The sequence below is a fragment of the Stegostoma tigrinum genome, chromosome 17 (assembly GCF_030684315.1).
Source record: "Stegostoma tigrinum isolate sSteTig4 chromosome 17, sSteTig4.hap1, whole genome shotgun sequence".
Lineage (NCBI taxonomy): Eukaryota > Metazoa > Chordata > Chondrichthyes > Orectolobiformes > Stegostomatidae > Stegostoma > Stegostoma tigrinum.
This window is the reverse complement of record NC_081370.1, coordinates 5,842,473-5,868,202: the sequence shown is the minus strand read 5'-3', so window position 1 is coordinate 5,868,202 and position 25,730 is coordinate 5,842,473.

Below are 25,730 nucleotides of genomic sequence, written 5' to 3'. Positions count from 1 at the left end.
CTCCATTCAGCCATAATTTTGTTCCTCCATGGGAACAGGCTAACATTTCATGGGGCTTTGAGCCTCTACCTTCAAAAGGAAAACTGGAGATTGGCTGCTCAGTGATTTCTGGTTGCTGGTATTAATTGACCGCAGTGTTAGCCCCACGGAAAACAGCAATGGAGCTTAATGAGATAAAAAGAAACCACAAGCAGTGGAAACGTGAAATGTAAACAGAAAACGCTGGAAGCACACAGCAGGCCATCTGGAAGGTAAAGATAGGTGACATTTTTTACAGCTATTAAAGAAACAAACAATTCACAACAGAGAATTCAGTTTCGAGGAGCAGCTCCAATATTAGCAAGTCATGTGAGGAAAGAATTTAATCTGTTATAAGGTTACACAACCAAAATTACAAGAGCCAACTTTTTTCTTCGCAGGTGCTGATGGACCTCCTGTTTATTTAGAGGTTTCTGCTTTTCTTTACACAATTTGTTCACTCTACATTGGGATAAAGGGATCAAGGGATATGAGGGAGAAGTGGGAGCAAGCTATATCATTGGGTGGTCAAATCATGGTCGCAATGGCAGAATAGGTTTGAAGGACCCAATCAATGGCCTACTCCTGTTCACATTTTCTTACGTTTCTATGTTACACAGCCAAGGAAGTCCCATCGCTCCTGAAAAGACCCAAGATTGTGAGCAGGAAAAGGTGCATGTTTAAGCTAGGAGATAAACTGCCCATCATTTTGGACAAATTCTAACAAGAGGCCTAAACTCATCTCGGAAGAAGCCACAAGTTGCTGTTGCACACAAGAGGAGAATGTTTGCTCAGGATCACCATTCCAAGACTAGTTGGGCTAGAACAGTTGAGCGTTGGACTTCAATTCGTGAAACCAGCTCTGGAATCAGCTACAACAAAAAGTACAACTGATTTACTTGAGAAAGCAACCTAGAAGAAAGCTCCTACTCCTCTAGTCACTGCTGTCAAAGCTGAATCCTGCCTCTCTCTTTCTCCTCTTCTAATCTTCAATTGCCAATACCTCCTTACATTGAAACTGAGTACTTGTACAGATTAGCTGCCTTTATTTCACATAAGACAGAGCAGGAAAACATGTTGCACTTAGGCAGAGCACAGATGCGCCATTGTCCATTTTTACAGGCCAGCTGTTTTATCCAATTACAGTTGGCAGGACGAAAGCAAAGTTATTAATATTTGTTAGCTACGTGTTCACTCAAATTCCAAAAAGATTTAAGGATAGAATGATTTGACGCCAATACAACTCTTCTTAGACAGCCTATCAGGATTAAGAATGACATACTTCCACTCCAATTCAATGGACTGAGACGGTTGGGGAATCTGCTGCGCTTTGTGCAGGCTTGATGGGGCACATGGTGCTTGAAGGGTCACGTCAATGAGGAGTTTGGACATTACTGCACTCCCTCTAACCTTGACTGACTCCCCACGAAATCCCGCAGTGTGTTCGATTTCACAAGTAGGCCTTGCTAAATGCTGGTCCCATTACCCTACAGGGACATCAACTTTACTCAACCTCTTCCTTTGAGAAGCTGGTTCATTCCTGTTGAACTTGCACAAGTTACAACTCATCTGATTCTGTGTTATGCAGTCCTGTGAAAAGGTGGTGCTTGTGGACATTTTCTAAAATTAAGACCAAATAACGAAACCTAGAAATACAGTTGCTCAGTGCACATGGATCAGGTGCTAAGTGGCTTCCTCTGCATCCAGTACAGAAAGCATGGCTAAAGACCAAAATGAGAGCACATAAATGTAAATATGGAGCCTAACCCTCATGAAGGCCCCTCTGCACAACTCATTTAATCCAAAGTGCATCAGCTACACATAGGAATACCAGGTCTACCAGTAGCCTAATATTTTTTTCCTTCTTATTAAAACTATTTTTCTAATCTATATGCTCAGGGACATTGATACACACGTCTGGAGCAGTTAGGACTTGGACCTAGGCCTCTTACTCCAGGAGCAGAGACACTAACCTCTGCAACACAAAAGCCCCTCACAAGCAGCCTAAAGACTTGTCCTTAGAAAGGACTAGTTATGAAACCATTATTTATAAAACTATACCTATCTGCATATTTTAAATGTGGGGTTGGGAGCAGCTGCCCCACTCTACATTCAAAGCCCATAAGGCACCTCCTGATACTGCCGTAGATTCCTGCGGCCAACTTCCTCCTGGCCCAGTCACCCAACCAGGCCCACGTTCACTTACCAACTTCGCTGACAATTTCTGTGAGCTCCCTCTTGCAGGTGGCAATTCCTTAGCTGAACAGAAATTAGGCCCGAGCTCCACAATCAGAAAAGCCTCAGGTCTCACCTTTCAGATACAGGGACTTTTCCCGCATCACTGCCGAACTGAAAGTGTCAAAATCCTACATTCAAAAATCATAGTCTAAAAAAACATAAGGACACTTGTTACATGTTATGAAGCCTCATATTTTTCTCTTTAACATTTTCTAGACTCGCCACATACCTCGGGGATAGTTTCACCAGTGCTCAACCAACAATTGTGAATATCCTTTGGTTGAAGGACATCTTAACAAATTGGTTGGTAAACATGGCTACCCACATCTAAATTTAAGATTACACATTATTCATAATATTGCTGTGTATTTATATTTTGCCCTCTTTCTTTGAGTTTAAAGAAGATGTGGTACTAATTCCCTTCAATTTTACAAAACTGAACTCACTTAGTGCTAACCACTAGGTTTTGCAACTGACAGAATGCCTACAGTATAGAAGCAAGCTATTTGCCCCTTCGATTTCACACCAGCCCTCTGAATAGCATCCCAACCAGCACCCACCACCCTGTAATCTTGCATCTCCCATGGCTATTCCACCTAGCAGACACATCCCGGGGCACTCTGGGGCAATTTAGCATGGCCTATCCACCGAACCTGGATCGTGGGAGAAAACCAGAGCACCCACAGGGAGCCCACACAGACAATGCCCAAATTCCACACAGTCACCTAAGGGGGGGAATTGAACCCAGGTCCCTGACACCATGAGGCAGCAGTGCTAAGCATTGTGCCACCATGCCACCCCTTTGTGGATGTACCAGAGGATCTTACTTTCCATCATAATGTTTGCCCCAATTCCACCCCTGGTTGTTTACTTTTTGATAGACTACTTCATGGCCCTGGAAAGGTTCCCACTAACTCCAAAGAGTCTGTGGGCCTAAGACTAAGAAACAGAGGGTTTGAACTTAAACATGGAGCCATCCATGTTTTTGCCCTAACTGTTAATAGCCTTAGGCCAAGACTTATCCTGTTTCCTTTATGCAACATCTATCAGTGCAATTCCCACTCAGGTTGTTGAACAGTTACCTGGATTACAAAGTATTACTGATTTTCCCTTCGCTAACCTATACAGAGTCCATGTTCTCATCATACCTCACTAGGTTATTGCGCTGGATATTGGGTCTGCTGAGTCACCACAAATATTAATGTTAAAATAGGGTCCAGAACAGATTTGCCGAATTACAAATTTCTAGACCTAGGGTGATAGAAAGCACAGATCAGGTTTCCATACTGGGCAGGAATCAATGTTTATTACAAGTTAGACTCTACCTACTTACTAACTGTTATAAATTGTCAGAGTGGCCCACAACAAATGAACTTCTAATCCCCTTGTAAATTACCCTCTTACACAAGCTTCTCTCTGATGAAGGGTCTAGGCCCAAAACGTCAGCTTTTGTGCTCCTGAGATGCTGCTTGGCCTGCTGTGTTCATCCAGCTCCACACTTCTGTTATCTTGGATTCTCCAGCATCTGCAGTTCCCATCATCACTGATATTTGATGATTGTTGAGGGAAAAGTGTTGACCATGTTATCAGGAAGAACTCCCCTAGCTCTGCTATCAAATGGTGTGACTGGATCGTTCATGCCCTTGTTTACACTTGACAAAAGATGGTACTTTGTCACAGTTATGCACTGATACCAAAGTGCCTGGCTGCGTGGACTATGAAGGCAAATTTCTTAGCAAATGCTATTGAGACAGCAAGAGTGTCACCTCATAGAAAATTAAGAGTTACACGCACTAGCCCACGCAAAAGGGATCATGAGAACAAATGTTCCAGCCATGTAAACAGAGTATCTCAATCCTGAGATTCTGTTATTGTATTGAACTAGCTCTTGGATATCTATTTTTTTTAATAACATTGTAAGCACAAATCTGATTTTCTGTGCTGAAAGTTTCTAATTCCCAGTGGCATTTCCAGCCTCTGATCTCCTTTAGTTTTATGCACTGAAAAGCACAGCCAAGTGACATCAATAAGTGCATATTACAAGTGTTTCTGATTACATGAATACATGATATCAGATTGCATGACTGGTAGTAAGGGATTATGAGGCTGTTTTTGGAGTGAGATGCCAGGTCATTTGCTATCTTGTGTATATTTTTTGTTGCTGGCTCCAAGTTGAAAATATGTTAGTTTTACCTCAAAGGTTTTAGATCAAACTGATCACCTGGAGAAGAAAACAAAAATATATAGAGGGAGCAGATAAGCTGAGATCAAGCGAGCATTTAGGGAATGGGTTTTACATTGTTGCTAACTGTCTGAGAACGTTGTAATGTGCACAGATATCAGTGCAAAAAACACTTCAAGCCAAATTAAATGTAATTGTGTTTCAGTTCAACAAGAAAGGATTAGGACTGGCAATTGCTTCAAAACAGACAAAGTGCCTTTTTGAACTGTAGTACAGTCAAAATCATCAAAATACAATAGGCTTACTTTTTAAAAAAAACAATGCAACCTTAAAGAGGCACAGATTTCTCAGGCAGGGAGGTTTTACCGATCTGGCAAGAACCGACAACATGATTAATTAATAGCCCCGACCCCAAAGTTTATCTTCAAAACAGTCACAGTAGCTTGTTTGTCATGGCACTGTTCACAGGCTGAGGGGCATTGCAGAGTAAGGGGTAGGAATGGGAGAGAGAATTAGCTGAAGCAACTGAAAGCACTCTCAAAGGAAGAGGATTTTCAAGATGACGTGAAAGGTAGTAATAAGTACAGAGTTGTTAGGAGAAACGAGAACTGCAGAAATGCTATTAAACTTAACAGAGAAGTCAAGGGAGAATGGCAGAGTTGGAAATGAACAAGATATTAAATGGAAAAAGGAGTTGTATATTGTTGGGCTGGAAGCAGCAATGTCATTACAAAATACATGACAGGCTCCCTTCAAATTGATAATCGCCTGTTAAGATTCTTTGGATCTTTACTTTTTTGTCTCCAGTTCTGCTCTCCTTTCTTTAGATCATAAAGTAAAGCCTTGTAATATTTCCTCCTTTAAGAATACATCCAAACCTACTTTTGAAGCATATTATTGAACCCACTTCAACTACCCTTTCATGCAATACTTTCCAGATCATTACAACTTAACATGTTAAGAATAAGCTCCCATGTTGCTTCTGGCTTTTTTTAATCAACCATAGAAACATAAAAGATAGGAGCAGGAGGAGGCCATTCAGCCCTTCAAGGCTGCTCTACCATTCTTCACAATCGCCCAACTCAATTGCCTAGTCCTGCTTTCTCTCCATAATCTTTGATCTCATTTGCCCCAAGTGCTATATCCAGCTATCTCTTGAATACATTCAATGTTTTGGCATCAACTACTTCATGTGGTAACGAACCCCACGGGCTCACCACTCTTTGGGTGAAGAAAAATCTCTTCATCTCCATCATAAATGCTCTACCCCAAATCCTCAGACTGTGACCCCTGGTTCTGCACACGCCCACCATCAGGAACTTCCTCCCTCATCTACCCTGTCCAGTCCTGTCAGAATTTTATAAATGTCTATGAGATCTCCCTCATTCATCTAAACTCCAGCAAAAACATTCCTAACCTAGTCTATCTCTCCTCAAAAGTCAGACCCACCAACGCAGGAATCAGCCAATTAACCTTTGCTGCATTCCCTTGAGAGCAAGAGCATCTTTCTTTAGGAAAGGAGACCTAAACTGCACATCAATTCTCACACAAAAAACATTCTCTGCTTATTTACTCTGTCAAAATCCTTTATGATTTTTGAATGCATCTATCAGATTTCCTTTCCATCTTCAGTGCCACAGAGAACAATCCCAGTAATCAATAATCGATTCATCAGTGACCCTTCTGTTTACGTAAGAGCTTAGGCAATGATTGTTATAGATCATTTGATTGTTGTGCTTGGGCCTCATTCCTTCCGAACCCATCATTCACATCCTTCGTTCCTAGCCCAAGAGCTTTGAACCACATCAATTGCCCAAAGCTGCCATCCAGACTGAGATAAGGCAAGTGCACAAACCAATACGAACATATTCTTCCATCAGTTCTGGATTAGGAAATCCATTTGCCCATAAGATGGGAATGCTAATAAGATGAGCTGATTGATTATTTGTTCAAGTATCACACTGTGATCACAGCAAAGAACATTTAGCCTGTCATATCTGTGATGGACCTCAGTGCCACGAATTTGCTTAACTCCACTTCCCCACATCTATGTTGAGCCCACAAATATTTCTTCCTCGGGTGCTTAGAGTTTAGGATCGAATCTTGCTCCATCGCAATCTCTGGAACAGCATTCTAGATCCCAATCGTTTTCTGCAAAAGTACAGATTTCTTCAAGCATTGTTGCTCCCTTTTGACGATTTCCTCAAATTGATGTCCTCAGCTCCTGATCCTTCACCAATGGGAGCAATTTCTCTCAGCCTACTCTGCTTAGATCCTCAATGACTCTCAAATCTCCCTTAATGTTGTCTCCAATAAAGGGAACAAAACCACCTCCTCTAATCTATCCACATAGCTCATCCCTGGAACCATTCTTGCATTTTCTAAAGCCTTCATGTCCTTCCCAAAGTGTGATGTCCAGAATCCGACACAACATCCTGAGATTCCTGGCACCAGTGCCACATTTAAATGGCATCAGGTGGAGCGCTGTTGGCCTGGAGCTGCCCTGCACAGCTCCTTTCATTTGCCGCAGATGAAGGAAGATTGCCACTACACCTTGTAGACAGGGGCCTGGGAGGTCCTGTGAATAGATAGTGAGAAGGAGGATTATTGTCCTACCCCCAGGACCAACAGAAGAGACCATGGCATTAGACACTGCTAGCCTGTACGAAGGGTGCCACCTGGCTTAATGCTATTCCATGGTGTGGAATGCCCTGTGACGCTGCAAGACAGCCACTGATGTTCTCAACTCCACGGTGCTAAGTGCCACCATCCTCTCTCTGTTACTTCTCACTCACTCTGTCTCTACCCTTGCACCTACCTCCCACCAAGGGTCATGGTTTACCACTTGCACGGTTGCAGATATTTTTCCTCATTAGCCTCCAACCACCCAAACCCACCAGATTAGCAACGGTACAAAGTCTTCTGCACTACCTTCTCATTGCTTGGATCACTTCACTGCCTTTCCCTCACCTTGGGCCAGTAACAACAGCTGTCTGATCCACTTCCCTTTGTCTCATGACAGGGGAAAACAGCCCACATTAGGGCAGAGAGGATGGGTGCTGGGCTGTCTAACATTGGGCTCCTCACCTGCTTTGAGGAGATGTTTCTGGCCCTTGCTGGTGACCATTTGTGTGGCAGTACCAATGTCCCAAAAATTAGGATCATTGACCATTGCTGGGTAATTCTCCCAAACCTGCCTCTGTGAATGTCCTCTTAACAAATCTGATCTTCAACCCATTGTGCGCAGAGCATTCTCCCCTTGTGTCCAACGGATACTAGGGGCATCTGCACAGTCTCAGAGGCTAAGAGATGGGTTCGGCCACAAAATCTCCTCCTCTATCTCTGAGGAAGGAGCCGCAGACTTTTCAGAGGCTGCCTCCTGCACCCTTTACCAGCTCGGACACTATCACCTTGGTGCATACTTCAGTCAAGGAATAGTTGGAAGGCCCTGTTAGCCATGACCCTTGGCGGGACGTGGGTGCAAAGGGAGAGATGGCGTGAGTGTGAGGTAGCAGAGGGAGGATGGTGGCACTTAGCCTCATGGAACTGAGAACATCAGTGGCTGTCTTACAGCATCACAGGGCATTCCACACCATGGAAATAGCATTGAGCCAGTTGGCACTCTTCGTACAGGCTGGCAGTGTCTAATGCCATCGTTTCCGCTCAGCCCCAGGCAGGAGAGGACCCAATAGTGCCGCACAGTTCCAATGCACAAGCAGACACGGGAACAACAGGCAGGTTTTCAAAGGCACTGGGTATATTAATCCAAGATAGCGAGACTCCACTGAAGCATCGTGCTTCCTGCAATATAGAACATAGAACATTACAGCACAGTACAGGCCCTTCGGCCCTCAATGTTGTGCCGACCTGTCATACCGATCTCAAGCCCATCTAACCTATTCCATGTACGTCCATATGCTTATCCAATGACGCCTTCAATGTATCCAAAGTAGGTGAATCTACTGCCGTTGCAGGCAAAGCGTTCCATTCCCTTACTACTCTCTGAGTAAAGAAACTACCTCTGACATTTGTCCTGTATCTTTCACCCCTCAATTTAAAGCTATGCTCCCTCGTGCTCGCCGTCACCATCCTAGGAAAAAGGCTCTCCCTATCCACCCTATCTAACCCTCTGAATATCTTATGTCTCAATTAACTCACCTCTCAACCTTCTTCTCTCTAATGAAAACAGCCTCAAGTCCCTCAGCCTTTCCTCGTAAGACCTTCCCTCCATACCAGGCAACATCCTGGTAAATCTCCTCTGCACCCTTTCCAAAGCTTCCACATCCTTCTTATAATGCGGTGACCAGAACTGTACACAATACTCCAAGTGCGGCCACACCAGTGTTTTGTACAGCTTCACCATAACCTCTTGGTTCCAGAACTCGATCCCTCTATTAATAAAAGCTAAAACACTGTATGCCTTCTTAACAGCCCTGTCAACTTGGGTGGCAACTTTCAAGGATGTCAACTTGGGTGGCAACTTTCAAGCATCTGGCTGCTTCCAAGGACAGGTTGACAACTGCCATAGAGAGCCAGGTTCAGTACCCTCAGAATCTGCTGGACAAATGCACACAGACCTATACCCCCTCACTACCATTAAGTGCCAATGCCAAAGCAATGAGAGATGTGGGAAGTTCACCTCACTCCAGGTGCTCCTTCCTCTCATAGAGACAGGACAGGGCCAGCAGAGACATAACCAAAGGAGGAACCACATTATTGGCCACCTTTCCCATCGATCACAAAGGCTTTGAAATTCCCCACTTTCACACCCAACCTTTCTATCTAACAGTCCCCTGCTTTACCCCACCTTCCCCCCGACCCCAGGCGTATGCATGCACCACCCCTGATATAGTAATGTGCTGCTCCCCCATAAAAACCAGGGTGGCGCTGTTGATGACTTCTCCTGGCCTTAACCTTTTCCCCCACATATTCTATCCCTTCTCGAGCTAAATGTTGAACCGCTCCCCTGCCTCCAAAATTTTAATCACCTCTACATCCCAGTGTGCTGCCTCAAAACCCCACAACTGAATCCCATGATTTCTGTACCACACAGTGGACCCTGACAATGTCTCCTTATCTTTTAGTGGATAGGATTGACTGTGGCCCACCAGACTCCATGGGCAGGAATGGCGACCTGACAGATGAGTGGTAGAACCCTGGCTGGTCTCTGACAGTTCCCAGGCTGATTTGCCGTAACTCTGTTGACTGACTGCAGTGGAAACACAAGGTTGACTGTAGCCCGCTCCCCAGACTATATCGTCTTTAAATGCCCCGAAGCTCACAACCCCAAGCAACTGTTTTCAGACTGATATCAGATGATGATCTTGACCTCCTCTGCTTGGACCACTGGCTAAAAGATGTGTCCGATGACCAGCCTGAGGAACAATCTGATTCAACTTTGAGATGCAAGCATTTGGTTGAAGCACATGCCTGGTAGTTTCAGGATAAGTTGTTGGCACATGGTGCCAGTGTGAGACTGATGTCACACAGTGCTGTAAACAAGCATGTCCAACCCCTTGCTGAATGATTGCTGACCATTATGACACGCTGCCTGGCTTTGCATATGCACTAAAAGGCAAGGTCAGGCAGGAATGCTATCAGCAGAGATGCAAAGTGAGTCCATACATAGACAGCAAGCATGATAACCAACAAGGCAATGGGATTGGTGCCTGCCCTGCAAAGGAACAAAGTGGCAATGTTCCAATGAAAGGGTGCCAATGTGCTCAAAAGTACAGAATGGATGGGCAGTGGCTCAGAGATGGCTGTAAAAGCTTCTGTGGGCATAGGAAGAGACAAAAAGATTTGCAATGGCAAATCTGGGTCCCCTACAGTCAACAATAGAGGAAGACATAAGGGGGAACAAAGAGATGGCAGACCAATTAAATACGCAGTTTCATTCTGTGTTCACACACGACAACATAAATGTCCCAAAATGATAGGGAATCTAGGGTCTAATGAGAGGAAGGAAATAGAGGATATTAATATTAGTAGAGCAACAATGTTTGGGAGGTAGGTGAGATTACAGTCGGATGTGGTAAGTGTGCATAAATGGGGATTGGGGAATCATATAGTGACATGAATAAAAGAACAGGGAATAAAAGAAGTATGAATAAAACAGTTTTTCTTCTGACTGGCTGGCAGTGAATATGGTGTACCACAGGAATCAATACTTGGACCCCAACTATTCACAATATACAATCATAATTTCGATGAGGAAACTAATTATAATTCTGCAAGCGTGCAGGCTGAATTTAAGGGTGAGCTGCCAGGGGCATGCAGAAACAAGTTAAATGCGTGAGTAAATTCATGTTAATGACAGATAATGTGGATAAATGTGAAGCTATTAATTTTGGCCGCAAAAGAAATGCAGACAGATTATCGTCCGAGTAGGGATAGATTGGGAAATGGGGAGGCAACAAGACCTCAGTATCCTTGCACACAAGTTTCTGAAAGTAAGCACCTAGGTGCAATAGTTGGTGAAGAAGGCAAATAGTATTTTGACTGATGTAGCATGAGGGTTTGAGTAGATGAGCAAGGTTGTCTGGCTATAACTGTACACGGCCTTGGCGAGACTGTGCCTGGAGTACTGTGTGCAGTACTGAGGAAGGATGCTCTGGCCATGAAGGGAATGCAATGAAGGCTTACCAGCAGGTGACGGAACTTGAATTTAATTACAATCTGGAATTTAAAGGTGGTCATAAATCCATTGCTGATTGTCGGGAAAAACCCATTAGCTTTACTCATGTCTTTTATGGAAGGAAACTGGCATCCTTACCTGGCCTGGTCTATATGTCACTCCAATCCCATTACAGTGACTCATAACAGCTTTTTGGGTTATTGGGGATGGGCAAGAAATGCTACTCCAGTCAGAGACACACACATCCTCTGAATGCATATAATAAAATTCACCAGCCTGTCTACTTCCTTTTGATATCTATCACTATCCTTTCCTCAGTTCACAATACTCTCAAGTTTTGCATCACCTAAAAATTTGCAAATTGTTCCATGTGCACCTCAGGGAGAAGCAGCGATTATAATACTGACTTCATGAATTTCATCATATACCTTCCTCAGTCAGGGTAGGATATGGCTTGGATTGTGTACCTGAGGGCAGTGAAGTTGCCATGTGGCCACTGTCCTTGTCCTTCTATGCAGCAAAGGTTAGATTTGAAGAGTGTTTTCAAATAAACCTCACAGTGATTTTTTTGTATCCAAGGTGCTGCCACGCTACTTGCACAAGAACACCCAAATCTCTCTGAATACCAATATGACCTTGATTTAAAATACATAATGTTTCCACTCTTCCTCCCAGAATGGATTATTTAATTTTTTGTCACATTATACCCCATCAGCCACGTCATCATGTAATCATTTAATCTGTCTACACTTTTTTTTACAGCCTCTTTGTATTGCCTGCACAGCTTACCTTCCCTCTACACCTTTTAATGGGTTCTTAGTCAACTTTCACCATCTAGAGCATCATCTGAAAACAGTCGCTTGGGGTTGTGAGCATTGGGGCATTTATAGATGATACAGTCTGGGAGCAGGCTACAGTCAACCTTGCATTTCGAGTGCAGTCAGTCCATTGAGTTGCGGTGAGTTACAACATGAGAATCAGCTAGTTGAGCAAGGTACTGAGATACAGCTAATACCAGTCATCATCCTGAGTACAAGGGTACTGGGAGAACACATTTTTATTTAGCTGAACGCATTTTCCCTGACACTCAGCATAATTGCAAACTTGGTGTTGTCATCCTTTTTCAATACTGTTTCTTGCATGCACCAGCACTAATGTCAATGGTAGCACCACAATGTCTCTAAGCCAGAAACAAGTATCAATGCACCTTGCCCAAAATATTGCTGTTTGAGCAAAGAAACTAGAAACGTGTTGTGGTCACTGCAAAGAATAGAGGTCATCTTTCATTGTTTTGACTTGGCACCTTAAATCAGATAGTACACTTATCTCTCAGTCAGGGGTCCACGCTATCCCCAGAAATGTAACATAAAATTTAGGATGGTACAGCAGCACATTACTGAGGTTCCAACTATCCTCTCAGACACTTGCAAAAGATCTCACTAAAAGCCAGAGGTTTCTCCGGATGCAAAAACAAAATTTGTGGAAACGCTCAGCAGGTCTGGCAGCATCTGTGGAGGAGAAATCAGAGTTAATGTTTCGGGTCCAATGACCCTTCCTCAGAACTGATGGTGGCTGGGAAAACGTCAGTTTATATGCAGAAAATAGGGAGGTGGGTGGGGTAGGGAGTAAATGATAGGATAGAGCCCAAAGAGAGAGAAAGACAGTTGGACAGACAAAGGAGTTGCTAACAATCAGGCTGGGAGGGTGAATAGTTGTTAATGGGGACTGTTAGTGACTAACAACAGGGGGTGTGCAGTGGCAGGCTGTGTGGTAACAAGGCCTGGTGTGTGGGGTGGGGGGCTGGGACATGGGAGAGTTTAAGCCCTAAAATTATTGAAATCAATATTGAGTCTGAAGGGCTGTAGGGTCCCCAAGCAGAAAATGAAGTGTTGTTCCTCCAGCTTGTGTTGGGCTTCACTGGAACACTGCAGCAAATCAGAGACAGAGATGTTGGCCAGGGAGCAAGGTGGTGCATTGAAGTGGCAGGCAACAGGTAATTCAGAGATAGTGGGAACTGCAGATGACTGGAGAATCTGAGATAACAAGGTGTACAGCTGGATGAACACAGCAGGCCAAGCAGCATCAGAGGAGCAGAAAATTTGACATTTCGGGCCTTGGGTCTAGGCATGAAATGTCACCTTTCCTGCTGAACTGATGCTGCTTGGCCTGCTGTGTTCATCCAGCTCTACACCTGGTTATAACAGGTAGTTCAGGGTCTTTTTTGTGAGCAGAACGTAGATGTTCTGCGAGCCAGTCGCCAAGTCTGCACTTCATTTCCCCAGTGTAGAGGAGACCACACTGTGAGCAGTGAATGCAGTAGATTAGATTCTGGGAAGTGCAGGTGAAGTGTTGCTTCACCTGGAAGGTATGTTTGGGCCCTTGGATACTGGGGAAGGAGGAGGTAAATGGGCAGGTGTTGTACCTTCTCCGGCTACAGGGGAAGGTGCTGTAGGGCTGTGGGGAGGTATTGGGGGTGAAGGAAGTGTGGACCAGGGTATCCCGGAGAGAACGGTAACTCATTCCTGATTTACTGCATCCGCAGTTCTTTTGGTTTTGATTTTTCCTGATGGCCTGGGCACTATTTTTTTTTTTGCTCAACGTGCCTGATAAAACAGATGATCTAATAATCGGTTTTCTTGGTGTTTTTGGGATACTAGGGGTGTAAATTGGCCAGCAAAAGAACAGGCATGATCTCTTAACGAGTATTCAACTGGCTTCAAAGCGCTGAAATAAGAAAAGGCTCTGAATAAATGAAGAAATGTGTGTGGTTGGTGACATAACTCAAGAGGTGTCAACATGAATTGTGACAAATGTTCCATTCGATCCCATGGGAATTGTCTGAACGGATTTGAGGCATATAGAACTCTCACCATGTTTTCAGAACAATTACATAAGCCTGTACTCACAGTAGTGGCTAGTGGATTTTGTGGGTGTGTAAGCTGCAGTATAATATCGGCACTGAGGTTAAAAACGGCAAGGACTCAACATCTCAGACAAAGCCACTCCTCAGAGTCCGCAACCAGGACCAGAAAATGAGAGCCTGCCACAATGTTTGATGTGCATTTGTGCATTACAGGCAGCCTTGCGTGTTATTATGCTGAAGAAACACAAGCAAAGTTGCGAGCCTCTGCCAATCAAAGCAATAGAGTTATGCATCCAATGTGGGATCGGAATTGCAGAGCAAATTTCTACCACTGAAGTCTGGCCAAACCACTTAACACAACAGCTGAGTTTTACGCATTTCTGAAGTCATTCTGACATTAGGAGGAGTGGGGATCCCATGAGCTTTGGAATCAGTTAGCACTGATCCCATTCTCCACTATTGAGTAAGACCGAATCCATCATTTGATAGATGACCTGAGGAGGAGGACATGCGAATTATGGGAGGGTATAGAATTTTATTGTTTTAATAACCTAGCTTAAGAGGTTTCAAAGAATGAATGACTTTTTTTTGACCCGGGTCTTATCGACTACAGAAGTAAGGGGTACAAAAAATACACATAAACACACACACGCAGTGACAAGAGCCACACATAAAAGAAATCAGCAAATGGCACAAAGCAGCAAAATAGGACGCCCACACACAAGTGCCCAGAAGTGGCATGCCCTCCAACTGCATTGTTCAAGTAAAAAGAGAAGCCGACTGATTTTGACTTTGAAGTGGCCACCACCAGTGTGGAAACAGATAGCTTATCTTGGCAAGGAAAACATCGACCTGTGTTATGCGCAAAAAAAAATCGGGGCAAAGTTACGATTATGAAAATCTCCATCCTCTGTTAATGCAGGAAAACGCTTTTAAATGGACAAATTAAGAGTTTTTCTCTCTGAGATTTCTCTCTTTTAATAGTCTATGTAGAAAAGCCTTATTGAGCAAACTCTATGAAGACTGTTGCATTACTGCATTACAACTGAGCCTGAAACAAATAAAAACAGGAGAAACCCAGCAAGTCTGCCAGCACCAGAGGAATAAAAACAGAATTAACATTTCAAATCCAGTGATCTTTCTTCAGAACCGTGTTTGTTTTATTTTATATTACTATAGAAACTGTTAGGAGCACACTAACTCAGCTCTCTCGTCTATAAGCTCCTTCATTACTCTGAACAAGTTTTCAGGACTTCAGAACAGTAAGGGGGCACTTATTACAATTAAGTAAGTACTGACCCTTTCAAACCTATATACAACAATTTGATCTTAGATCTTCCTATACTCCTTCCTCCCGGAACTGCCAACCTCATCATTTGCCTCACCACATGTACCCCCTCACTCCGTAATAGATGAATTTATATTTCCATCTCAGTAACTACACAATGTTCATTGATCCATTCCTACGTTCTTAATATGCTGGTTCTTGATCTTGTCCTTTCTTGTCATTCAACACAGACATTGGCTCAGGCCAGACTTCTATGCAGGTCACATGCTTGGATAAATAGGAAGGATTGTGGCAAGAAATGGAAAACCATTTGACAGGATGCAGAGATGGGCTGAGAGGTGGCAGATGGAGTTCAACCTGGATAAATGCGAGGTGATGCATTTTGGAAGGTCGAATTTGAAAGCTGAGTACAGGATTAAGGATAGGATTCTTGGCAGTGTGGAGGAACAGAGGGATCTTGGTGTGCAGATACATAGATCCCTTAAAATGGCCACCCAAGTGGACAGGGTTGTTAAGAAAGCATATGGTGTTTTGGCTTTCATTAACAGGGGGATTGAGTTTAAGAGTCGTGAGATCTTGTTGCAGCTTTATAAAACTTTGGTTAGACTGCACTTGGAATACTGCGTCCAGTTCTGGTCACCCTATTATAGGAAAGATGTGGAGAGGGTTCAGAGGACGTTTACCAGGATGCTGCCTGGACTGGAGGGCTTATCTTATGAAGAGAGGTTGACTGAGCTCGGTCTCTTTTCATTGGAGAAAAGGAGAAGGAGAGGGGACCTAATTGAGGTATACAAGATAATGAGAGGCAAAGATAGAGTTGATAGCCAGAGACTATTTCCCAGGGCAGAAATGGCTAGCACGAGGGGTCATAGTTTTAAGCTGGTTGGAGGAAAGTATAGAGGGGATGTCAGAGGCGGGTTCTTTACACAGAGAGTTGTGAGAGCATGGAATGCGTTGCCAGTAGCAGTTGTGGAAGCAAGGTCATTGGGGTCATTTAAGAGACTGCTGGACATGCATATGGTCACAGAAATTTGAGGGTGCGTACATGAGGATCAATGGTCGGCACAACATCGTGGGCTGAAGGGCCTGTTCTGTGCTGTACTGTTCTATGTTCTATGTTCTATGTTCTAAAAGCAAAGGATGGTTGATGTGTACAGAAATGATATTACAAGACACGCTACACTTCAAGAATTCTTCAATGTCTGTATAATACCTTGTGACATGCCTTGAGAGCATGGAAGGCATTATTTAAATGTATGTCTATATTTATATAGATCTACAGAGATCTGTTCCAAAGGCACAGAAGAAAACACAGCAGAATGTTGGAAATTGATATCCTTTTAAAATTGATTTTTTTTCTCTTATTTCCTAGGTAGCATGAGATCTGATCTAACTGTTGTTACAGCAGTTACTTGTTTTCTGCAAACATAAACTATTTCTAACAAGCAAAACAAAAGGAAGGTGACAATAAACATTGCAGAGACCAATACGTTCCATAAACTGACATCAAATAATTATCTGGCACCATATGCACCCTATTGTCAACATAATGCTTAGCTTTCTTCTCCCAAAAACTAATCCTTAGATGTAGGTAGGCAATGGTTCAAGTTGACATTGAGAGTAGGTGACCCATGTTCACTATGTGTCCTCATATGGAGCAGCCCTCATCAGGAAGCTGCCTTCTTCAGATGGAAGATGGACCAGAAGAGATTGAGAGAAGTTACAGACCAGAAGAGATTGAGGGAAGTCGCAGACCAGAAGAGATTGAGGGAAGTTGCAGGGCAGAGTTCCCTAACACTTGGACTAGATGCTGCCTTCACAACTTTAATAAGATCAACACACTTGATTCCAACTGTCTGCTCATTCCTTGATATCAGTGAACCATCCTCAATTGTTACAAGGTGTTATTTAACTTCACAACTTAACTCTGCAAACCCTGACAAGTTTCTAGTAAGTGGACACTTTCTAAGAGGCATCCTTTCTAAAGCCAACATATCTTTCACACCCAGTGACGCCTAGACCTGAATGCAGTATTCAAACTAGTGCCTTAGCTGAAGTGTAGCTTCTACCCTTTTGTATTCTACTCTTCTTGACAAAAAGGCCAGTGACCTATCAGCATTTCAGATAATTTTCTGTTCCATATTAATGATCTGTGTACACGGGGACACAATAGGAATAGGAAACACATATGTAGATGGTTTTCTGCATTTGGCTTGAAGGTGGCACCAAAATGAATAAGGAATAAATTATATCTATATTACTTATTGCCCTTCAATCTGATGTTTCCAGATCCGAGTTCTGCCACTTCTGATAGTAAATAATTAGAAATGAATTTTCTCAATGTTTTTAGCAGGGCTGTAATTACATGCTGATCAGTGGAATATCTGGTATATTAACAGCAAATAGTCCAAGAGCTATGACAGATAATGGATCATTCTGGTCCAGGTGGTCTGTTTAAATTAAAATACAACAGAGCAGCTAATGTACAGCTAATTGTATTAAGTGTGGGCTTATAGTCAGCAAGATTCTCCCAAGCAAATACCTCTGCTGTGGCTGTCCTCATCTGGAATCATTCCAACTGGGAATAATTTGACTGAAGTGCAAGCTAGAGTCAAACGGAGATGGGGAGCATAAGGTGATTAAAAACTCCAGTTTGGGAAGAACAGTCCAGGCTCTTTTTTCTCAGAGATAATGCGAATTGCAGATGCTGGATAATCCGAGATAACAAAGTGTGGAGCTGGATGAACACGGCAGTTTCTCATTCATTCACAGGATAAGGGCATCTTTGGCTAAACCCAGCATTTATTGCCCATATGGTGGTTAAGAGTCAAACACATTGCTGTGGGTCTGGAGTCACATGTAGGCCAGATCAGGTATGGATGGCAGTTTCCCTCCCAAAAGGACATCAGTGAACCAGCTGGGTTTTTCTGACATTTGACAATGGGTAGGTGGTCACCATTAGACAAATATTCCAGAGATTTTATTTTCTTGAATACAAATTCCAATATGTGCCATGAAGGGAATTGGGCCCGAGTCCCCAAAACACTATCTGAGTTTCTTGATTAACAGTCCAGTGATAGTACCACTCGGCCAATACCTCCCCCTTTCTCCCCTAAGCATCCTAATATCTGGATAGTTTTCTCCAGGCACTAGAATGTCTAAGTATTCAGCCCCACTGAGGCCCTGCCATTTCAACTGGTCTCCTGTGATCCACCAAATGAAATCATTTGGGCCACAACTGAAGATTATTCACAGAATCCTTACAGCGTGGAAAAAAGTCCTTCAGCCCAATAAGTCCACATGGAATCTCAGACCATTCCACCCAGACCCATCCCTCTATAAACCCACCTAATCTACACATACCTGAACACCAGGGGCAATTTAGCATGGCCAATCCACCTAGCCTGCACATCTTTGGGCTGTGGGAGCAAACCAGACACCCGGAGGAAACCCACGCAGATGCAGAGAGAATGTGCAAACTCCACATAGACAGTCACCCAATGGTGGAATCAAACCCGGGTCCCTGATGATGTGAGGCAGCAGTGCTAGCCACTGTGCCACCATGCCGCTCCCAATTAATGGTGACCACCAAGAGAGATCTGCCCTTAGAAAGGGAGCATCTTTCAACTGAATGGAATACTGGCCCAACAAGGAAGCCAGTTCGGAACCATGGGGTTCAATGGAACAGGAGACAGACCTAAAATCATAAGACAGCAAACACGTTCAAGACAACATAAGAGCATAAAATTCAGTCCATATCGCAAAGAATTTGGAAAGGACTACAGTCAATTATCAAATAGAAATATTTAATCAAGATAGATAAAATGGATCTACAGCCATTTTTAAATGTGGACTTCATTATAACAACAATTATAGTTTTCTTAAATTATTGAAAATTCTAACTTGTATAAATCACCCATGATACTCAGTTACACTGCTGACCATCTTAAATTTGAATGCATTTTGGAAATGGCCCTCATTTAATGAATTAAACATTGCAAGCAGTCAGGAGTACAATTCTAGATAACAAAATGTGGAGGTGGATGAACACAGCAGGCCCAGCAGCATCTTAGGAGCACAAAAGCTGATGTTTCAGGCCTGGACCCTCTGCTCTGTTTGGTCATTTATCCATTCTCTGTTCGAACCAGAATTCGACAGCCCCCACTTTGCGGTTGTCCCTTTCAAAATTGGTTCTTTTGCTTTGGGAATGTGGTTAAGAGTCAAAACCGACTGTTGGCTCAGAATGAAGGGATGCTCAATGCGAAGTGTTACATTTTATAGGGCAAATGCATCAACAAATAAAGGGGATTTAAATGAATTCAGGATTGAGGTTTATGGGAAAAAATATTGAGAGGAACTCAGTCCTTAGCTGAAATGTGACTTGGGAAGGTGGAAAAAGTTTAAGAGAGCCTTGGAGAATGTTGGTCTAACTGGACTGAGAGGGTTCCCTTCTTTATCATATCTATAAGTTTCATTTAACTGTTTCACAACTTGAGAGTTTGACAGCCCTTTGTCTTCATTATTCACACTATTGAGTTTGCATTTTCTCAGCTTCAGAAAAGAAAAACTTCAGAATTCTAACCAAACACGTCCAGTCTGGATCTTTCAAATTCAAACTTTTACAGTGAAGTGGTCTATTTCCTAACTATTCTGAACTTATTTCTGTTCTTACATTAAAATTTATCCTGGTCTTCTACAACCTGAAACCAAAAACTTTCCAATTGATGGTTTCTTCCCCTAAGCAAAATAAAATGCTTCCAATTCTTCTAAACCAAAACCAAGCTCATGCTTTTCAATACAACAAAATGTGAGGCTGGATGAACACAGCAGGCCAAGCAGCATCTCAGGAGCACAAAAGCTGATGTTTCAGGCCTAGACACTTCATCAGACCCTTCTAGGCCCGAAACATCAGTTTTTATGCTCCTGAGATGCTGCTTGGCCTGCTGTGTTCATCCAGCCTCACATTTTGTTGTCTTGGATTCTCCAGCATCTGCAGTTCCCATTATCTCTCATGCTTTTCAATGTTCACTCTGTGCGATTGTAAAACCCTCACAAAGCAAATCCCCATTATCACTCCAGGAGCCTGCTCTCTCTCTCTCTCTCTCTCAAACTGGTTTCCAAAATCATAGCTCCCAAAAGTCAAGTTAATTATTAACTCCCTCATACTCACACAACAAAATCCATATGCCGCTAGTTACAAATCCAAACTCCAAAATATGTGTTTGCAATTTACTTATAAATTACTCACCTAATGACTGGGAAGAATTCAAAATCCAGCAAAGGAGGATAAAAAAGGTAATGAAGAGAGGGGAGGGAAAGAACTAAGCAGGCAAACTAGCAAAGAATTTAAAAACTGACAATAAAAGATTTTTTGAAATATATAAAGAGGAAGAGAAAGGTCCAAGTGAACATAGGAAACAAATCGAGGGAGATTGTTTTGGGAACAAGGAAATGACAAAGGACTTAAACAGATATTTACTGTACATTATTTGAACTTTAATACGTAAGAATATGGGATAGAAATTAAGTCATTGCCATTACTGGAGAGGTAGTATTAGACAAACTAACAGGGCTAAAAGCAGTTAAGCTCGGTGGTCTTGATGGCTTCTATCCTAGGATCCTAAAATATAGATAGTGGATGCATTAGTTGTAATTTTCCAAAAATACTTGGATTCAGGAGAAGGACCAGAGGATTGGAAAACTGCCAATGTGACGCTCCTATTCAAAAAGGGAGGTAGACAAAAAGCAGGTAACTATAATCCAATTAGCTGAACATCTATTGTCGGAAAAATATTAAGGGTGTAATAGCAGAACATTTGGAAAATCATAATCTATTCACATAGAGTCAGCATGGCTTCACGAAAGGGAAGTCATATCTGACTAGGGTTTTTCAAAGATATCTCAACAAAAATGGATAGAGGGGAACCAGAATATGTGCTGTATTTAGACTTACAGAAGGCATTTGACAAGATACCTCTCACAGAAGTTTAAGTTGTAAAATAAGAGGCCTGGTGTTGGAGGTAGTACATTGGCATGGATAAAGAATTGGCTAATGGGCAGGAAACACTACATGAGGACTAGGTGTCCTTTTTCAGGTCGGTGACCTGTGACACAGTGATCAGTGCTGGGACCGCAACTGTTTACAAAGTGTATTAATGGTCTGAAGGAAGGAAGAGAATGGAAAATAGGTGGAAAGGCAGGCTGTGAGAGGGATACACACAGTTTACAGAGAGAGAGAGATTGATAGTTTAAGTAAGTGGGTAAAAAGTTGGCAAATGGAGTATATCTTGGGGAAAGGGTAACTTGTACATTTTGGAAGGGACAATAAAAGAACAGGATGTTATTTAAATGGAGAAAACGACTGTAGAAAGCTTAGGAAAAAGTGACATGGGGATACTCGTACAAAGAGCAAAACACAGAAAACTAGCACACAGATGCAACAGGCAATCAGGAAGGCTAATGGAATAGTGGACCTTGTTTCAAAGGGTTTGGAATATAAGAGTAGGGAACAACTGCAACTGGAAAAGACCACATCTGGAATACTGTGAGCAGTTTTGGTCTCCTTATTTAAGAAAAGGTAGCATCTTATTAGAGGTAGTTCAGAGAAGGTTCACTAGGATATTCCCTGATAGGGAGGGATTGTGCTATGAGCGAAGTTGAACAGATTGATCTCTACTTACTGGAGCTTAGAAGAATGAGAGATGATGTCATTGAAACATATAGGATTCCTAAGTGATTTGATAGGGGAAACACTGAGAGGATTCTTGCCCACATGGTAGAGTCTAGAACTAGAGGACACTGTTTCAGAGTTAAGGGGTAGTCTGGGATGAGGAGGGATTTCTTCTCGCAGAGGGTTGGGAGTCTTTGGAACTCCTTGCCACATGAGCTATGGGAGCAGAGTTCTTAGATTAATTTAAGACTGAGATAGATAAAATCTTGATCAGCCAGGGAAATATAGGTTAGGGGGAAAGAACAAGAAAGTGGACAAGAAGATTGTTGGATCCACATTATGCTGTTGAATAGTGCAGCAGGCTTGAGCGGCCAAATGGCCTACTCTGTTCCTATTTCTGATGGTCTTTACCAACTGCGGCATTGAATTTGCTCAACATTGTTCTCTCCCTCCGGGCCCCATCTTCACCAGCCCCCTCCCCATCTTGAGCATCTACACCAACCAAGATGCCTGAGGAAGAAGAGACATTGTTGTGCTTTCCTGACAGTCTCAACAATGTGGAAACTCCAGGACGGGCTGTCGGTTAACATGGCTCCTAGAAACTTGATGCTCTCCACCTTCTCAACCTCAGTTCCATTGATGTAGATGGGGCTGTGTCCCCCTCCTTTCTTCTTGAAGACAATGATCAGTTCTTTTGTCTTGCTGACATTGAGAGAGCAGTTGTTTCCATTCCACCACAACACCAAGCCCTCAGTCTCCTTCCTGTAATCTGATTCATTAGGTATCCATCCTACTACTGTGATGTCATCAGCAAACTTGTAGATGGCGTTCATTTGGAATTAGGCCACACAGTTGTGGGTGTTCAGGGAGTACAGTAGAGCCTGAGGACTCATCCTGGGATGTGGGAGTGGGGAGGGGGCACCAGTGTTAAGCATTACCATGGAGGAGGTGCAGTTGTCTATCTTTGCTGATTGCATTCAGTGGGCGAGAAAGCTGGGGATCCGGTTGCAGAGGGCAGAGCCAAGACCTAGGTCTTCGAGTTTTGAGATCAGTCCAGAAGAGACTATGGTGTTGAAGGTGGAGCTGTGGTCAATGAGTATGAGTCTGGAATTGGTGTCCTTGTTATCCAGATGGTCCAGGAATGAGTGCAGGGCTAGGGATATGGCATCCACTGTGGGCCTGCTGGGTTGGTAGGCAAATTGCAGGGGATTGAGGCAGGCTGGGAGGCTTGAGCTGACATGAGCCATGACCAGCCTCTCGAAGCACTTCATGGCTATGGAGGTCAGAGCCGTTGGGTGGTAGTCATTATGGCATTTCTTAGGTATTGGGATGATAGTCTTCTTCTTGAAGTAGGTGGGAATTTGGCTTGTAGGTGAGAGAGGTTGAAGATGTCAGTGAATACCTCCACCAGATAGGCTGCACAGAGTCTAAGTGCACAGCCCAACACTTCGTTCAGGCCTGTCACTCCCTTTGGGTTGACTCCCAGGAAGACCAATCTAACATCTACAGCAGTGACAGGTGGAGCAGGTTTGTCCAGGGCTGTCAGGATGGATGACACTGCGCCGCTGGCATTCTGCTCAAACCAAACATAGAAAGCATTGAGCACATCAGGGAGGGATGCGTCTTTCTCCGCTATCTTACTCTGCTTCATTCTGTATTCCATAATGTTGTTTAGGCCATGCCACAGGCAGTGTGGGAGGAGGTGGGAAGGGGCGGGTGGTGGTGCTGCATGATTGGTTTGGGCTTCTAACTTGGTCTGGTGCTGCCTCTTGGCATCTCTGATGGCTTTGCAGAGGTCGTATCTGGATTTCCTGTATAGTTCTGGGTCGTTTGACTTGAATGCTGCACAACTGGCCTTCAGTAGGCAGTGGATTTCCCAGTACATCCAAATTTTCCAGCTGGAGAACACCTGGATTGACTTCTTTGGCACAAGGTCCTCTATGCATTTGTTAATGAAGTTCTTGAATATGGCCCAGTCTACCAATTCCAAGCAGTCCCAGAGATGCTCTTTAGCTGCATCAGACTAGCATTGTACTACTTTCTGTGAAGGATCATCCAGTTTCAGCTTCTGTTTGTAGGCTGGGAGAAGGAACACACCATTGTGGTCTAATTTTCCAAAATATGGATGAAGGATGGAGTGGAAGGCATCTTTGATGGTTGCATAGCAGTGGTCTAAGATGTTCTCGTGGGACAGGTTTTAACAAAAGGCATTTTATTCTTACACCCAGCCAAAATACAACAAAAAAATGAAGATAATTTTAACTTTATTGAACAGGTTAATGGAATTTTAACTACTGAACAGCAACTGTTCCAATATAGCAAACTTCCATAAACACACCCTTGGCAAAGGAAAATTCAGTAAAATAGATTGTCTCACATGCAATGTTTCTCTGCTGCAGGAAAAAAGCACCAAGAGGAATTTCTGGCAGAAAGAGAGAACTCAAGCATTTTGCTTGAGTATATCAGCTTCCATAACCAATTTCAAATCCCTAACAACCTAAAGCTAAACTAAAAGCGGTGTTCTGAGGGAATCCGACTATCGATTCATGCTGCTTCTACTATTCTATCCCTAAAACAAAAACAGTCCAGGCCTCACAAACTGTTTACTTTATTGGCTTGAAAGTGATAACTCAGGACCCCATGTCAAATCGCTCTTCAAAAAAATGAACAAAGTACACCTCTTAAAACAATAATATGTCATATCCGTGTGTATCAATAAATTGACACATTCATTTACAATTTTGTTGCTGAATCAAATCCTGGAACTCCCTTCCTGTGGGCTACTCTATACCACAAAAACTGCAAGAGTTCAAGAAGATAGCTCAACACTATTTTCTCAAAAACAATAATGGATGGCCAATAAATTCTGGCCTAGCCAGCAAATGCTCATATCCCATGAATGAACAACAGAGAATAAAAATTCTGTGATGCCCACAGCAGTCATATTTGTACTATGTTTCAGTTTCACTATGACCGAGTGGTATTACCACTGAACAATTAACCCAGGGACCCAGGTAATGTTCTGGGTTACCCATATTTGAATCCCATTGTGGCAGATGATGGAATTCAAAATTTTTTAAGAAGTCTGGAATTTAAGCTTCTACTGATGACCCCAAGTCCATTGCCAATTGTAGGAAAAACCCATCTGATTCACTAATGTCCATTAGGGAAGTAAACTGTCATCCTTATCTGGTCAGGCCTACATGTGACTCCAAACCAACACCAGTGTGGTTGTCCCTTAACAGTTTCCTGAGCAATTAGAGATGAAAAATAAATGCTGGCCTAACTAGTAATGCTTTCATCTGAAAAAAAGGAATGAAAGAAAATTTCAATTCTCAGCACTACTAGTGTTATTTTTCTGAAACAACTGCCTGCCTTTGGTCATCTGCTCATTTTGGAGAGTTATATTCTCACTTAATTTGCCCTCCACAAGCAGCAGTTACAACCTTTTTTTTCTGTATTCATTCACGGGACGACCGTGTCGCTGGCTAGGTGGGATTTATTGTCCATCCCTAATTGCCCAGAGGACAGTTAAGAGTCAACCACATTGCTGTGAGTCTGGAGTCACAAGTAGGCCAGACCAGGTAAGGACATGAGTGAACCAGATGGGTTTTTCCAATAATCAACAAAGCATCACGGTCATCATTAAACTCTTACTTCCAGAATTTTTTATTGAATTCAAAGTTCATCATCTGCTGTGGTGGGATTGAAACCCAGGTCCCCAGAACATTATCTGGGTCTCTGGATTAACAGTCCAGCGATAATACCATGGGGCCATCACCTCTCCAACTAAAAAGGCTCTGATTGGACAAACAGTTTGACACCTTGTTATAT